General features: G+C 39.9%; 1 pseudogene; it reads right to left on the bottom strand.

The window, feature by feature from the left end:
- Positions 1–19,318, bottom strand: part of LOC137295349 (uncharacterized) — a 63,653-nt pseudogene that overhangs the window by 18,363 nt on the left and 25,972 nt on the right.

Here is a 19,318-nt window from a genome sequence, read left to right as displayed (position 1 = left end):
CTAAACTTGATTATGGCTCCATCGTTTATGGTGGAGCCTGTAAAAGCAACCTAAAACTTTTAGATTCTGTCCACCACCAAGGTCTAAGACTTTGTCTTGGATCTTTCAGAACTTCACCTGTTGACAGCCTTTATGTCGAGGCTGATGAGCCATCTCTTGAGCAGCGACGTATAAAATTATCTTTACAGTATATCACAAAACTATGTTCCCATGAGTCAAACCCTGCGTATGACTGTGTCTTCAATCCTCTCTGTGAGGATTTATACAATAAGAAACCTTCCCTTGTTCCGCCTCTTGGTTTAAGAATAAAATCACTTATTTCTGCTGCCGGCATTGAGCTGGATCATATAGCTCCTTCCCGTCTTCTTTCTTCTCCTCCTTGGCAATTGGTTAGGCCACAGGTCGACCTAACATTAACTACATTTAAAAAATCAGAAACTAATGAATTACAGTATAAACAAGAATATAATAAATTGAAACATAGATATAGCAATTATAAATCCTTATTTACAGATGGGTCCAAGGATGGTGGCGCAGTGGCCTGTGCCACTGTCATTGGATCCAGAACAATATCTTCTAGATTACCAGATAATAGTTCTATTCTTACAGCTGAAGCTAACGCCATATTGACAGCTCTTAAATATATTCAAAGACACCCTAAACATAAACAGTATATAATCTATTCCGACTCTCTTTCTTGTCTTCAGGCTATTAAAAATATTTCTTGTCAACATCCACTTTTAATTGATATTATTGAATTGTATAATAAGCTTGCTACTGGCCAATACGACATCGTCTTTTGTTGGTTACCCAGCCACGTAGGCATTTCTGGTAACACAATGGCAGACCTAGCTGCTAAAGCAGCACTCAACAAATCTGTGACACCACTTCTTATTCCATACACTGACTATAAAGCTATCATTAGGTCTTACATCCGTGATCTGATGCAGAAGAGGTGGGACACTCAAGTAGGTATCAACAAATTACGTGAAATAAAACCCTACATTGGTTACACCTACTTGGGTTGTCAGTCCAGATTTGAGGAGGTCATCATGCGACGATGTCGTATTGGCCACACACGATATACTCATGAATATTTGCTTAAAGGTGAAGATCCTCCGTTTTGTATCCCTTGTGATGAAAGAATCACTGTCAAGCATGTCTTGCTTGACTGTGTTGAATATTCCATCACAAGGGATAACTTTTTTAAATCAAGAACTATGAAGGATCTTTTTAGTAATGTTAGTTATCGTTTAATCATTGCGTTTTTAAAGGAATTAGACCTGTTACATGACTTGTAAATAGATAAATGTTTTATGATTGGAAGTTAAATTAGCAACTAAGATTGTTAGTGGCTGTATCCTCGAAGGGGGTTGAAGTACCGTAAAATTATTGTCCTCCTGAGAGGGTACGTAAGTCCAGAAAAACAGTTGAAGTCAGATTTAATCTTCCACTTTTTTAGTCGTAGAATATGTGTAATTTTAAATTGTGGCTAATCTTGCATACAGTCGCCAGCAGCTGAGGGGATGGTTTAAATCCAGCTAGGGACCATGCAGGTAGCTGAGGTATTGTAAGTCCCCATGGTCCCTAGTATGGTGATTTACCTTCGGTTGTTGGCGATCTATGGCCTGTTTTTATAATGTACTGTCCAAATAGTGATAATATTAGCTTTTAAGTTTCTACGCTAGTTTTAAATACTAACTGTGATAGTCTAGTGGTTTTACTGTCCTTCGTCGACAGGTTCTTCATAATATGCCTATATATTCCTTTTTATGTCACGTATATTCTCGTCACAATATGGCTGCAATATTGCCGACGTGCCGTTAAATGATAACTCACTCACTCACACACTCACTTACCTTTTGGTAGGGTTATGACTGCAGACATTAACGATCCTGCATCAAACCACACTCGTTCGATACTTCCCCTGTATATTCCTGTCGGATTTGTCTCACTTGAATACCCAGCACTGAACTCGTATCTGCAAATAACATTGTTCAGGGCCTTTATCAATGGATAAGGAAGAAGGGGAATTAACAGATTTCGAGAAAATTTTTATAGCTACCTTACGGGCTGTGGGGATTGTGTGTTGGTTACCGTCCATTTTGCTGCAAGCAGTGAGTCAAAGGGAGAGAAGTCCACGTCATTCCCCAAGACAGGAGATTCAAGGGATTTCAGATCAGTGATGTCTGTGACGGTCACAGAAAAATTTCCCATGCCTGGTATAAATTAAAAGCACATGTGAGACAGAGAATACTGGCATGGACATGATTCTAAATCTCTCAAAACCATGGTTTAATCTATAAAGTGGTGTTATACGATAAGACGTGGTCTTTTTGTTATTTTACTAATTGATAGAGTTTGAAACCCTCTTAAAATATATAAGCATACCATTGCCCAAGGATCTACATCCTTGTCTGGTACCACACGTCTTGTCCTGGGCAGCGCAGACGCAGTGTCCCTCACAGTTGTAGGGGTTGCACCGTCTCACCAACTCCAGCTCACCCCCGTCTCCCAGAACCAGCTCCGAATGGAGGAGACTGCTTTTTAGGCCGGCCTGAATAACCAAACGAACTGAACATCAAAGAAAGGAAGAAAGGAAGGAAGGAAGGAAGAAAGTGTAAATGGCAATTTGCAAGAGAGTCATCTTGTACTTACTCCGTTTACTGCCCACATGGTGATGAATACAGAAGATGTAGAAGACAAGTCCTTGGTGCTGATGTTGAACGTCTGCACGATTCCCTCATCCTCCAAGTCCACTCCAGTGATGTTGTGGATTATCTTCACCAGCGGGTCCTGGGCACGGTGCACAATATACACATTGAGGTAAACGATACCATTTAAATCCTTCAAAACTTATACACCTCCACCAACATGTACTGGACATCGTATACGATAAACACATTCAGTTAACCCATACCATGCACATCCTTCAAAACATATACAGCAACACCAGCGGGTCCTGGACATCGTATACGATAAGCACATTCAGATAAACCATACCATGTACATCCTTGAAAACATATATCCCTATACTAGTGGGACCTGGACATCGTGCACGATAAACGCATCAATAAAAACATGCCCTTTACATCCTTCAAAACTTATATTCTTTGGAGATAGCACATGAAGTACATCTTGAACATCATGATATGATATTTGAAATCGATATTGAAATCCACTGAACCCTGAACTAAAATGCATTGAAATGTTCAAGGCGTGCAAGTCTTGAAAAATCTTCAAAATTTATGAAACCTCTGCTAAGTCGGCAGCAAATGGTCTGGAGCCCACTGTAGTTATGTAATGATCTATTCCAGAATGTAGATCAGCAAACCCAAGCCAAGCAAGGCTGAGACTGGTCTTTGTCCAAGTCATCCAGCCAGACTGATTCCTTGACAGTTTGGCAGCATGGTCCGTTTGTACAGCAAGAACTCCTGCAAAAGTGAACTACAGTTAGATGTATGTGCTTCTTAGTTTTATTTTCTACAAACTAAGACAACGCAAATCCTAATACAAGAGAAATTATGTTCATATCCATTATGATAAGTATGTACCGACCTGTTGTTGGACCGGAGCTGTCGACCAAGATGCTTTCACTTTGACTCTGTGTACAGAGACCAGCCATGTTGCATGCTATAACCTTCACCATGTAATGACTTCCATCTTGAAGATTAAGTTGTGTGAAAGTATATTCTCTCAAAAGTCCTGGTATCTGGAGACAAAACGTGCCTTCTGCGTTGTAAAATATCGGAGACAGCATAATGCACTAACACGCACTCATTATCCTGTTATACGTGCATTAAAGAAAAACGTAATTGAAAAGGTCAGCTAATTCTTTGTTACTTCCCTGTTTTCAGTGACTGACATTACGCAGCCCCTGTCAGCACCTTACAGTGGCTCTCACCTTCATCAAGGAAGAATCAAACTCCCCTAAATGATGAGAGGAGATTGAGATGTACTGCTTCTCAATGAAAGACTCCTCGTCCTTCACGCCCCAGCTGACCTTCACAGTGGACCGACTTATCAGCGTCATAGCAACCAAGTATCCTTGCCCTTCCACAATATCAGGGGCATTCGTCACTTCAGGTGCACTGTTGTCAATGATGAAGCCATTTGATGTCGATGTGGTGAACACCCCTAGAGTAATAACCAAATGAAATACCAACATACAATGCTACATTTATCGACACTTCAATTGTAGAGAAACGACAATGGCATAAACTCGCTTTGGTGACATGACGTCATTCTGAAAGTAGTACATCATTTGTTAATCAAATAAATCTGCCTTTCCTGAAGAATGTGATAAATGTTACACACATTCAGTCTTATGTTTTCGGGTGGAGTACTCGTCACTGTTGGTGCAAAAATGATAGATGGGTTTGTGAGCAGAGCAAGGAATAATTTTATGTTGAAATCAGTTTTATTTATAATGAATCTCAACATCACTCATACCTGCTTTGTTGAAAGCTCTAACTGTTATGTATATCCTTTTTCCTATGGGTAGCATCTGACTTTCGTTCAGTGCGAAGAATGCCATCTCTTTGAGGGCAGCATGTTTTGGTGAGAGAATGTCATTGCCTCCTGGTGTGGTCCCCACCTGCCACTCATAGTGGTCCAGGCCTGATTCGGGGTCCTGAAACCCATGCCACTTGCAGCCCAGGAATGTTCTAGTGATACAAACACAAGCGCATAAAATCATTGTTAAGTTAAAAAAACTTTGATATTAAAATCACTAAGCAGGAATATGAGTGGACCTGCTAACTATGGTGGCTGATTTGGGCCATATTTTAAGGCGAGAAAGCGAGAAAGCGATATCACAAGACGAGTGAGTGATAACATAAAACGAGAAAGCGATAACATGAGATGAGAAAGTGATAGCACAAGGCGAGAAAGCAAGAAAGCGATAGAGCGATAAAGCGAGAAAGCAATAAAACAAGGCGAGAATGCGATAGAGCAAGAAAGTCATACAACCAGTTGTGAAAGCGATAAAGCAATAGAGCGATAAAGCGATAATGCGAGACGAGAAAGTGATAACATGAGACGAGAAAGCGATAATGCAAGATGAGAAAGCGATAGCACTAGAGAGAAAGCAAGAAAGCGATAGAGCAATAAAGCGAGAAAGCAATAAAACAAGGCGAGAATGCGATACAGCAAGAAAGTGATACAGCCAGTTGAGAAAGCGATAAAGCAATAGATATTTACCTTAATTCTCCCCTATCTGCGCATGTCGTCTTGCCTGTGTATGGCTTAATCCAACGGGAAGCTGAATCACCATTTGTTTTAGTCGCATAGCATAAAATGCACATGCTTTCAAATTCTATGGCAATTTTGTAATTAATCTTTTAACTTGTCTTGCCAATAATCCAACAATACCTCCAGAAACCGAGAGTGTTTTTGTTGAAATAAATGAGTGTTTTGAAAGCCTGTGAGAAGTTTAGCAAGTTTTAGCAGGATTAATTCCTGGCTTACATTATTCTATTGTCATTTCCCTTGTTAAATGCCACCATTGTTGTCTCATCACACATGCCTGGAACAATCCCTGGCTTCCATTTGCCCATCCACCCTACCAGTTTAGCGCTAATTAACTATCGGCTTCCCTTGTTATCTTATCACGGTTGTTTCAAATGTTCGTATATAGCTTTCCGTTTCATAGTTTCTTCATACACCTGATGCAAGAAGTAAAAATATACTCCGTACTTAGTTTTTTTTCACTAGGATTTATTATTCTCTGTGCTAAAGCTACACCTTTACCTTAGTCTTCAGCAACTTATGCTTGTTGTAAGAGGTGACAAACGGGATCAGGTAGTCAGGCTCGCTGACACATGTCGTCGTAAACCAATCACGAAGATCGATATCGCTGCTCATGATGTTGATCACTGGATTGTCTTATCCAGACTCGATTATTTACAGACCGCCGCCAACCCGGTGAATGTCATCTGTTGCTTTCATTAGATTCCAATAGTTTTGACATAAATTGACCAAATTATAAATACTAGGATAATACGGGTAGATCATTACATATATTGAAAGAGTTTCAAGTCCTTGCCTGACAACGAAAATGTTACAGACTGAAGAAAAGTTCAAAAGCTGTAATTTTTGATAACCATGGAAAACATAAATGGATACAGCTTTTTTTAAAATCTCACTCACTCACTTATAATTCATGGGGTTGTTGTGATTTTATTTTAGGATGAATGTTTGGATGTTGTTGAATGCACCGTTTTAGGTTGCACTAGTGCTATCACAATGTCGTATTTGGCATTACCCCCTCCCCACTAACAATAATTGGTTGATGTCATTAAGTAGGTTAAGACAATTCCAGTTCAGTGATGGTATAAAATATGTAATTCCTTCAGTCACTTCACAAAATGAAGTATGCCAAAGGAAAGTCTACATATATCTTAAATTTCTCTAAACGTCAAGCCAAACAATGCCAAGAACAATACTGAAAACCACTTTATACTAATGAGAAACTACCGTAACGAATGGCGATTAAGCTCCAGTTTGTCGTCATTCATGCCCAGACAGGACTGAATTGTGGGTAATATTGCTTTCTCGCTCTATTGCTTTCTCGCTTCCTTGCTTTCTTGCTCTATCGCGTTCTCGCGCAATGATATCGCTTTCTCGTCTCGCGATATCGCTTTCTCGCCTCCAAAATTTAAGGCGAGACAGCCAGCTAGCTGGATGTATGGTAATGGGTGTCTCGGTCTTGTGTGCCGAGGTTAGGATTAGGGTTAAACCTTGATCGTAAAATCACTAAGCAGGAATATGAGTGGACCTCTTAGCTGGATGTTCGGTAATGGGTGCCTCGGTCTTGTGTGCCGGGGTTAGGATTAGGGTTAAACCTTGATAGTAAAATCACTAAGCAGGAATATGAGTGGACCTGGTCGCCTGGTACTGGGTGTCTCGATCTTGTGTGCCGTCCAAAACTCTTCCAGAAACAGGAGGACTTTGATCCAGGATAACACCATCGGATGTTGCGCTGCTGCACAGTCCTGCCATGTTACAAGCTGTCACTGTCACGTAATACCTGACACCCTCAGTGAACATAATGTGATGGAAGACTACATCTGGAAATAAGCAAACACTTGTTAAATTTGCTATATCAGTGAGGAGATAATGCTATTTTCATTTTTGCGGCTGTTTGGCTTGTGGTCTAGACCAGTAAACCGGCAAAAGCCGCTTGTAACGGGTGCACAAATGCGTTTTTTCACGACTCGGTGTGGAGTTGTGAGAACAACGTCGTTTGCAAGATTTAGATAACTATATTTTGGATAATAATTATGACTTTTAGTGCTTCTTATAAATATAAACATCATACGATTAGTGCACCATTAAGTGCAGGCGACAAAAAACACCTCATTCCTACAGTATATTATTGATTGAGATAAGACACTTATTTTGAACTTTATAACTTTTACCAATAAAGTAATTATAGATCAGCGCGGTGTTATTTCCAGTTTGGAACAGACCAGACATGTCGGTATTTACTTCATACTTTAGATGTTGGACACATACACTGAATATGATTCATAGTCAGGTGCACCAGTCTGTTTAATTGTGGACTTTTCATGACAGTTTTTCATCGATCGTGTTCGGTCGAGAATGATTTGAATTGTTGAATATGAAGCTAGCATCCACGAATACCAACAACTTCACAGGGGCGCCCTTAGGTATCAATGTATATGTTGTGTAGCGAACATCCTGTGGAATTCAGAAAGTATAATCACATTGATTTTAGAGACAATTTATTCAGTGTTACGTTTAAAAATCTGCCGTGACAAAGGGTATACTGAGTTAAACAGAAACTTCACATTCTTTCTTCAGGGCACTATAAAAGAACAAGAGATGGTAAGATGTTTTTTTTTTTCTGCAGAAATTTTTTTCCCGCAGAAATTTCTGGCAGAATGTTTTTATTTCACTACCAGAATTATCTTAATTTAACAAAATTAGAGAGTATAAGTAATGATACTGCTGCGTGAGTGGTAATTTCATGTTTATTCCAAGTAATAAGCACTTAGCGTGATCCACGGATCTGATATTTTTGTTTCACTACCAGAATTATCTCAGTTGAATAAGATTAAACACAATCGTTAAATAATTTAATATAGACTTTCTTTAAATGATGTCGTTTTCCCTCTTTAAAGAATATTAGTACCAGTACCTGTATTGGGGTGAATTTTCTTTCTAATCCCAATAAGTCTACATTGTTTTTGTATGCGACATGGGTTGAAGGCGAATAAAGACGAAACCGGACATATACTACATGCAATAATAACAATGTAAGATAAGTAAGTGATATAAACTGCCATCATCACAGACACATTTGTACAATTTAACATTTCAATCACTGGCCTTGTTACGAAAACACGCCAATCAACTTATCTCACTAGCTTCTGTCATGATGGGACGATAATTCACTCACTAGGGTCTTGGTTAAAAAAAGGTAGGAATAACAAATATAAAGGGGATATTGTACCACATTAGTCATTCTTGAATGAGATTAACAGGTGTGAATACTCGGTGGCCACTTCGGCATAAATCATTGTTTCAACGAGGCAATTACATTTTCGCGGGTATTGACACTTTGAACACTGATGCATTGTCACATAGGTATTGTTTATCATCTCATCTGGTACGCTGGTCTTTTCGGGCATGTTGATGAATTCAAATTATGGCTCACGCGTCTTACATTGTTATTATTGCATGTATGTAGTATATGTCCGGTTTCGTCTCCATTCGCCTTCAACCCATATCGCATACAAAAACAACGTAGGCTTATTGGGATTAGAAAATGCACCCCGATACTGCTAAATTAATCTTGCACAACGTGAATCCACTAAGAAGTTACAACTGTGTTATAATGAAACGGATGGGAATAATGCATAAGCCTTTTAAATTGTAAAAACTATAATGAAATACGGATAAATTCACACTGTAAAATACTCGGTTGTCTGGTACTAATACGCTTTAAAGAGGGAAAACGACATCATTTAAAGAAAGTCTATATTAAATTATACTGTATATTTAATCTTATTCAACTGAGATAATTCTGGTAGCGAAACAAAAATATCAGATCCGTTGATCACGCGAAATGCTTATTACTTGGAATAAACATGGAACTACCACTCACGCAGCAGTATCATTACTTATACTCTCTAATTTTGTTAAATTAAGATAATTCTGGTAGTGAAATAAAAAATTTCTGGCAGAAATTTCTGCAGAAAAAAAAATTCTGCCAGAAATTTCTGCAGAAATGCATTTTCAGAGCCAATTTGTGAGCTTATTAACACGTGAATACACTGGCACATGAACTTTCTGTGTTCATCTCCTCGAGATCTTTCCAATGATATAAAATATGTCTTTGTAGCTTGCTCCCTTCTGTGTGTCAAGTTAGGACTCGCTGGCCATTTCTAAGTTGTCCCGCCCGGCCTTAAAGGCAGAAAACTCTAAAGCGCTACCTTAAAGGCGTGCCGCTTAACACTATTATCGTGCTACGAAATGTGACCCATAATAACTATCACTCAAAAATCTAAACATTGTTATCCAATAATAACTGTTATGCATGCTGAGCATGACCCACCTGTGCTTGCACCTGTATCAAATTCCGCTACTGTGTCCTCACATCCAGAGCAGGTTCCAACTTTGACCAAGAAGTGAGACACGGTAGAATGGGGATCAGAAAACCCCTCCCAAGAGGCTCCCATGTCCTCAATCTTGGTGATGTAATCTTCATCCTTCACCTCTTCTGAACTAGCTGATGATCTTCCATCAAACACTCGGCCGACAAATGGCGGCGTTGTATCCACTTCCAGGGCACTTGACGTAATGAATGCGGTGAGGCTCACTCTATTGTAGGCCTGCAGACCGGAGGGAAATACATATATGATTTTCGCATGCAGTGATAAATAAAGGACTTCCACTGGATCGATTTACATGTATACTTTCAAGAGAAACCAGAACCACGTCTTTCATTTATGGCAATGCTCTTTGATAACTCATTTGATCTTTTAATCAAAGTTCCTAATTATTATATAGTACTGAGTAAATGCTGAAGGCTTCAAACGTTTTAGGACATTCACCTTCACAGTAACATACACACTGTGACCATCTTTCATTGTTTGGGAAAGGTCCAGTTCTGTACATAGCCCCTGTACTCTTCGCAATACCAAGATGTCCTGGTGCCCTGGTCTACTTCCAACATAAACATCGAAGTGTTTCACTCCACTTTCTTCGTCCACAAACACTCCCTCCCAGCTGGAATAATGCAAGGTAGCACACAACATCACTCGTTATCGTACTATTATTTAGCACTGTCAATATCCAAAGTAGGAGTGCAGACAGGAATTGAAAGTGTTTGATTATCTTTATGATTATAGTTGTATATCAATGACAAACTTCGAGAAAGTTCACGAAGAATGTTAAAAATATGTTTGTACGAACTGATAAGTTCTTCAAAGAGTAAGTAAACTGTATGTTACTATAAAATATTCAGGAAGTAGGAAACTTATGTGTTTTAACAAATTCAAACATTTACGATACATACCACACTGGGAGTACAGGCGATGTGAGGTATCTTTCTTCAACTTGTATGTTTTTCCTTGTGTGATAAGGTGGAGTTGAATCTATGACAAATCCTACTGACGATATTGTGGTGTGGCGGTTGACAAAGTCGGTAGCTGTACACAATATAATTAAACATACAAATCATTCTACTTGCGGCGAAATCACAAATGAACACATTTCATGATGTAAATTGGAGGATGATTCGTATAGTACAAACGTGGTACATTTGGATTTTTTAAATGGCCACTGAAAAAGTTGTAATATAGATAAACTGACGCATTTCTCCGAGACCATGTACCTCTGACACTAGCATAGACGATATGTCCGCCCTGTAGTTGAAGACCTGAGAACGTGGTGTGGTGGACGTGTCCAACATTTGTGAACGCTCTGATGTCATCCTCTCCTGGCACAGACCCTGTCACATTGAGCCATGTGTAAGTTCAGCAGTGCAGACGGCAATGCACCTTAAATATTAATCTGTTGAACGTAAAGTATAAAGTCCATGTTCCTAAACTCCCTCTCAGAACATTTAACATTAGAATAAAACAAATATACTGAAATTATATGTCATACATCTAAGTGTACAATATTGCCGTACCTAATGCAGTTTGATAGAAGGCGATGCCGCTCGTATGGGAACTCCGTCCCTCCTCTTCTACATCAGTAAATCCATACCAGTCAACCCTCACCTCAGATGTGCTGATCTGTTGAAAGTTCAAGGATGATTGAGCATCACTTTTTCATAAACAGGTAGGATACAACACAAGAACAAGAAAATGCCACTCTGTATAAATGCAACTAACACACATACATACGCGCACGCACGCACGCCCGATATTATGGTGACTACCACCAAGCCAGTATAGGGTTATGTGATCAAACTAAATACTTCCTACGTACTGCTCTACATATAAACTCTATTAAAAGCAAACGTCATTGTCCGATTCACACTACATCAGACAGGTAGTTTATGTTTCTTATCATTTTCCTATGTACAGGAAACAAAACTAGACATATATTTAATTTGAGATTAGTAATCACTGTGATTACTATTTATAGGTGCAACAAAATTATTAATGGTTGAATAAATACTAAAATATCTCTTGCTACTGTACACAGAATATGTTTCACAAATACAGAATACATTCCCTTAATCTTAAACTAGAAAATACCTTTGAAATTACATGGCTGGTAACACCTCCCTTCAGTCACAACAATTTTACATTTGCCAGGTTTATCTTCTAACTTAAAATTACGACACCTAAATGTTGCAAAGGAACATTCTTAAGCCATTGAGGAAGGCTCGTAAAGTTAAGTATTTTGCAGCATTTAAAGGAGATTTGATTTGTTGATTTTTTGTAATAACAACATTTACGGTTTGACTGTAGAAATAAATACCAGGATTGAAATAAATTATAACACACTGTCTGCTTGGAAACAACAACACAGGCTTTGGTATCCCCTGACTAATCCAAACCAATCTAAATCCATATTTAAATAGGATAATGTTTGTTTGTGTCACCGATGAACTGTGACCTACATTATCAGAAGATAAAAGCATAAAATAACATTGTTTTGTTAACCTACTGTCAGGCATACACAGTTAATCTAGGCCAATATTTAATATCCTTAGTCATGTATACAAATGACAAACGTACTCTTCCACATTCATCTAAACCCATACTGCAGATTTTCCAACATGTAATACATGTTTACAAAGTTTAATTTGGACATATCTAATGGCATTGCAGTAAGAAGTACCCAGATATTTCTGATAAATATCATAGCATTGGTGTGATAATACAATCAGACATCTTAAATTACTCTAGACAGGTTGAAAATTACCTAATTTGTTTTGAACATCATTGACAGAAAATATTGCTTGATGGGCCTGGGATACTAAACATGTTTGAGTTTTTACTATCCGTGTAAAAGGGTACAACATCAACAGAGATACTATCATACAACCATTTTCCATAAGACCCTAAAGGGCCACCATTTCTTCAAACAATGGTCTTAGTTTTCTTTAAATTCACGTTCGTACCAGTTTCCTACGTGGACGCATTTTTATAGACTAGTTGGTGTTCTCACACGAGTAGATGTACACAGATGCCATTACGTATTTTCCCGTTAGATAATAAGCAAGAGTATACAAAACACAATCCCGCAGTTATCACCAGATGTTCGCAAAATCGAGAGTGTACCTTGAGCCACTGGTGGCGTCTGTCCCCAAAACGTGTGAAAATCAGTCAGTTGATAACTCGAAACAGCAAAGGCAACATATTTTAATTACCAGTACAAAGAAATGAAATGCAATAGAATTACGTGATTAATATTTGACATACTTGATATGTGTTTTCCGTCAACCCCGAGATGCTGATCGATCCTGGAGATGGTGGAGTGAGGTCAACAGTGATACCGTCACTGCAAGCATTCACTTCTTCCAAGACAGTTGGCCACTTCTCATACGTCACTTCCGTCTCCTCAGCATGAATGCAGACGTAGAACCTGTGTCCATGACGAAGCTCTTCTGTCTTGTCAAAATGTACGTTGACAAATTCCCTTCCTTGACACAGAAGAAAATCACAACATAAATACTCCATTCATGAAGGGTTGTCATTTTTCACAATGTACATGTATACACAGCCTAACTTTATGATAATGAGTCTTCATTTACGTAACACGTGGTCATCTTGAAAGGACCTTGAACATGGTGAGATGTTTTATTATGGAAAGTTTGAATTATCAGCAAGGAACTGCATCCAAAATATCAAGAAGTCATGATCACCGACAAATAACCTGTGTTCACAACAATCACCTGTTTCTCCACACTTGATGACATGGGCCAGGGCGCAAGGGTCAGAGACAGTCATTAGACTCTCTCGCTTGAAGTGAGATGTGGGGTCCACCTTGTTACTCACTACCACCGCCCACTTGTACTTCCTGTGACGTAGACTTGGCCAGACAGCTGACAGGATGTTTTTGTAGGGAGTATAGTCGACGTCCAGCATAGGCCAGAGGGCATTTTGTTCTAGCATGACAGTGCTCCCAATGCCTTCTGCAATCTTTAATCCTGTATAAACAGTGCGGGTAAACATGCATGTGTACAGTATTACATTTCAAATGTCAAGCCAGTGATCAACACCTTCCATATACACAAATCACATGTGCTTGGAAGACATTTAGAAGCAGAAATCATGAGATAGTACTAGCAATCAATACAACTGGAAGAAAACGTATATAGAGTAAGAAAGTCTCAAAAAGAATTTATTTGGAAAACATATTTTACTGCCACCACATCAAGTCCGCGCAACGTTTTACTGGAGCCGTTGAATATTTGAACATTTCAAATAACTAACCAGTAGCGTCAATGACGAGTGAAGGCTTCACCAGAAGTGGATCAAAGGCAGAGCAGTTTCTGACATCAGCAGACACCAGGGTAGAGAGACCGACTTTGTTGTACCCTCTGACGGCCAGCCGGCGGCATTTGCTGAAATCTAGCGGCCTTGGGAGGCTGATCGTGAATAAAACCTGAACAGTTGCCAAAACATATGTATGAGATTATGACGAATCGTGACGAAGGTTGAAATCAAGACTGTGTTATATAAACGGGATCGCCATTTTAAGAAGACCTCAGGTTACCTGATTTTCCTGATGAGTCAGATTGACCACAGGTGCCCACTTGGTGAGGAGTCCAGGATCGATCAAACTCCACTCATACCTGTCCATCACAGCATACGACTCAGACGTATTAGGTATGTCGCGGTCACGGAAACGATCCATTGCAACCTCAAGCTGTGCAAAGAATAAAGGAAAGGGGAACTTGGTTCTTTTTGTTCTATCATACAATGATACATGAAATGTAGAACAATCAAAGGCGATTCTAATATGAATGTTTATCACATGTGGACTCTTTCCCAGCACCTCAAGCTTACTGGATCACTAGCCTGGCGTCCACAATGTCAACTTTTTATTGACAAAATGGAGGAACTATTATCTTTCCGTAAGATCCGCGTATACTTCCATAGCTGAAACTGTAGCTCTGGACATTCCCCCATAACATAACTGGCTACCATGGCGCTCACTTGTGACGAGATCTCTGTCTCGGAATATGTAATACTGATGCCCCCGGCTGCTGGCGGATGTTGAACTACAGTCACACCATGGCTGTGCACAGGTCTGGTGCAGACTCTCACGACACAGAACATGACGGCAGCCCTGTAGGTGTGCCCAGGGTCCAGGGAAAGTCCACTTAACACTACACTGTCAGCAACTCCAAGACTCGTGTTCCCACCAACAATGTGCCACAGATCATCTGGTGATAAATTATGAATATCTTAGGTATATGTTTTATGTAGAATAGAATGAAAGAACAAAATATGTATATACATGTACATTTCGATCTATATATGATCTCTGAACACATTGCATTATATATGTATTTCTTGCTGAGCGATATAGTGGACATATGTTCAGTAGCAGTTCACCTGCGTTTTAAGATCTAGTACACTCAAACATTTAAAAATTATTAGTAATGAACTAAGAGGTACTTGTGCTGAAGCTACCCAACCGTCATCCTAAATTAACGTGAACTGTGATTTGGCATGCGCATTTTATGGACAATTCTCTTGATCTGCACTTTCGATAATTGGACAACAAAACCCGAGGTATAAAACTGAGTTACAAGCGCAAGGCCCAGCACTTAAACTTCTTGCCACCTCTTTTATGACAAGGCGTCTATGAGTGTTTTGATGCCGAAATGATCGCTATTTCAATAACCCACCTTCTAATATCGTGGTTGGTTTACTATACATTTTGTCAAAACATTTTTTAGGGTGGCAAAATGGTGGAATTTGCTTTCAGTAATACATGCACTATGGTCAGTAAAATGGTAATGATAAGGTTTTATACCTGATCCAGCGAACTTTCTTTCAATAGATATTTTGGCATCAGTGTAAGAAATGCTGAAACCAGTCAAATCCCAGTAGGCTGCATACATGGATGTGGACAATTGGTAGATCGGATCAGGAACACACTGGCGCCAGCGTGTAAGATACATCATGAAAAGTAAACAGGCATATTCAATAATACAGTCATGCTATGTGCGATGAATGAATCATCCGTGAGTTCTCGAGACACACTTATAGAGGAGAGAGTCTGATATACTTACAGCTGCATCGCGAGTGCTGTTCTTTCTTGTTGTCGTATTCTGAAGCCCTGGATGGAAAGTAGCATCTGTAGTCGCACTAACTAAAGCATTTACGTTACTGAGAAACAATACTCTGGTCCAAATTGTGTTCAGAGTACACACAATTCCATCTTACCATTTGAACATCTGTATCCATCTCTCACTGTGACTTGGCCACCTACATCTTCATTGTATCTGATGATCCTGACCCCGTCCGATGACTGACTGACTTCTCCAGCAGGTGTCCTTGCCTTTACTGTCACATAGTACACCTGGAGGTTGAGCAACAACTGAAAGTGTGTGCACGGCTACATACTTGCTCATGATAGGGAACGCAGGTCAACGACATTTAGAATACACCATAACTGATTTTGCAACGAAGTAATCCAATATTGTCTGAGGCGAATCGGGTCACCTGTAATCTCTGCTATTCAATGACAGGCATGCCCATGTTCACTTACAGTGTTCACATTAAGTATCAAGTTGTTGAACGTGTGCGACATGGATTCTTCAAAATCTTCATAGGTTCGGACGTCTTGCATTCCAGGAGTTGTCCCGATACAGACGCTATACTTGACCCCAGGCCGGCCATCGTCAAATCCAAACCACTTTGTTTCAAGTGTGGTGGTGGATAACTGGACATCGGAATCCACGAAGTCCTGAAAAGAAACAAATTACGACAAATATCAAAAGCAGCTATTGAAACGGCGACTGAATGTCTTGTTGTAGTTTCCAAATGAAATATATTATGTATTTTCTCCCTTTGTGCGAAACATGCTTTCCGCCATATAACTGGAATCGGCATAAAACTAAACAAACTCACTCTCTGAAACATATTCTCTTAAAAAATATAGTCAATTAGTAATATTAATATTAAGATATTGAAGTTGGATATTTAACCTGTACGACACAGGTTGAGTTACCGTGATGTCAAAAAGTTCTTGTTCTTTCTGTGGACTGATATCAAAGACCACTCCCCGAGACGGTAGTCTGACGTCATGGACATAGGGGTCCGACACACCAATTGTCCACAGTCCAACAATGTTGGTCACTTTAACCGATATATAGTATGTGCGTGCATGATGTAGATCCCAGTGGAGATCGCTGGTTGCAACGGCTGTACATGTTGGCGATATACTGACAGTACACCCTCCGCCAGACAGTAGACGGAGGAAAGGGAGGATGTCCGAGCCACCAGGGGAAGAACCTGAAGACAACAAATATTGCAACATCCGTTCAAATACATTTCCGAGTTTATTTCTGATCCTTAATATATCTAGCACTAATTGTCAAATTAAAAGTTCCAATTTCCCAGATTATACATTGGTGTCTACATGGCATACAGTGCCAGGCGACACGACGATGGAACAACACTTGTCACATGGTGTTTCATATTTTGCAAAAAGACCATTGTTTTCACAAAAGGATTGCTTGGGACCCTTTGTGACTGGTACAAGACTGTTTCGATATGTAAAAATAATAAAATATCATTTCTGATAGCTCTATTCAACAGACGCACCAACAGCACATTCGTAGGTCAGATAGTCCTGCTTGACATCTGTGAATGAACCAGTTGTCCACGTGGCAACAAGGTGGCTTTCGTGTAACCCAACAGTGATTGGTGGTGTGAACCCTGGCGCCTGAGTGTACACTGTTATAGGACCCAAGACCTGCACAAGGAGGAGAGTGAAGATTGACGGCGGCCTTGTATGATAAACAACTTGTATGAAATGAAGTTTAGTTCGTGAAACAATTTCCTGACTAAAACAGTGTTTTAGTTTTACGATTGCTATAAGCTACGTTGATATATATTAGACTAACACATAAATATGGGTATATATTTGACGTTTTCATGACCAGGATTATTTTTTATCTCTTCAGAAATCATCATTTTGCAAAAATGTCAGAAATATCTGACGTACCTCAGTGACATGTAATCCAGCTCTATTTATAGATTTTACTGCTACATAGACCTGTTGCCCTTCACTTAGATGCGGGTGGTATCCTTCATAGTGAGGATGGTGGTGCGTGGATGTGTAGGGAAAGATGTCTGGAGCTGCTTCGCGAGACGAATCAGACATTAGTCCGAGCTGGTAATCGTAGATACCACTCTCAGCGTCACTGCTAGTCCAGTTGACAGACAGCTGGGGTGGAAATAATTCAGAGCAATATGAACGCAGTTTATGTATCAATTAAAATCAAAACTACTTGATTGTAATTTGAATCTGATCGTTCAGATTAGAACTCACTTGATGTTTCTCGGACAAATAAAACCGTCTGACGGAGCTGAGCAGGAAGGCTTGATGCTGACTGCAGGAAGACGCTTTGTGGGTAACCGTTGAACCGTTCAGAAGTTTTTGAAGGGGAAGTAGAGATAAGCTGTGATTGCTTATCGCTGTTGCTCGCATTCTGCAAACATTGACTTCTAGATTGACGTGGTGCACAAAACCATTTAGAGGACGTAGGTATCAATAACATGTATAATTGTATTCAGACGTTTCCTAACATATATTTTTGTCATTTTCATTTGAGGCTGAAGTCTGTAAGGATATACCTGCAACTACTATCCGGGTTTTCAATCTGACTCCTTCTCCTGTCTGCAGTGACGAGCCACACTTCCACGCCATTCGTCACCAGACCTTCAGCAGTGCGTGAGTTGAGGACGGCAATCTGGGCAAGAGATGGTGGTGTCTGATCCACGGTTACTCCATCAGAACACACAGGAAGAGATGGCTCCAGAGCTCGGTTGAAGGCGACTACTGTGATATAGAACTTGCCTTCAGAGGGGGCTGTCCAGGAAGCGTGGGTTGAGGACGTCTCGGTCACCTGAGTGTAACGAACGAACAGCAGGGTTTTACACGATACTCAGCAACCTGTTGCAAGAGGCTATTCCATGGAAATAATAATTCAGTTTGTGAAATTGATGTCTATTACAAAAGTGTTCCAACCTTGTATGTGTTTTACGAGTCAAACAGTTTATTCTATACTTACATTTGGTAATGGCACATCAATGTCGAAATTCTTTATCTCTAGACAGTGATCAGCATATCCATACTGGTAAAACTTGACTCCACTTTCTCTGTCAAAGAATCCGTCCCAGTGAGCATGGAGCTGTTTATTGTCTTGGTAGTCAACTTCGGAGTGGCCCCTTTGACCATCGTGAACAGAACCAGTGTGAGGCGGACTGGAGTCAATGGTCACCTAATCAAATATTACAAATGAATAGCATGACGAGATAGCTAGGCATGGGTTGACTTAAGTGTAATTGCATGTTAACAAGCATGTTTTACAAACCTTAAAATCTAGAGTTGTTGTGAGATGGGCATGATTCGTGACGGTAACTTCAAGATAGTAATCCGAGTCATGAACCCCTTTGTTCTTGTCATGGAAGATCCCTCCACCTAACAGGTCGGCAGACACAATCCTTGGCCTGACCTGGAAATGTCTGTGGTAACATCCTACTCCAGGAGTACAGTAACAGCTAGGGCCTCTGGGCGCAGTCTGGTATTTACTCTCACAGTCTAGCACGTCCTGAAGACCATTAAAAAAATACACCAAGGTGAG

The sequence above is a fragment of the Haliotis asinina genome, chromosome 8 (assembly GCF_037392515.1).
Source record: "Haliotis asinina isolate JCU_RB_2024 chromosome 8, JCU_Hal_asi_v2, whole genome shotgun sequence".
Taxonomy (NCBI): Eukaryota; Metazoa; Mollusca; class Gastropoda; order Lepetellida; family Haliotidae; genus Haliotis; species Haliotis asinina.
The sequence above is the reverse complement of the archived record's forward strand: the minus strand, read 5'-3'. Positions and strand labels throughout refer to the sequence as shown.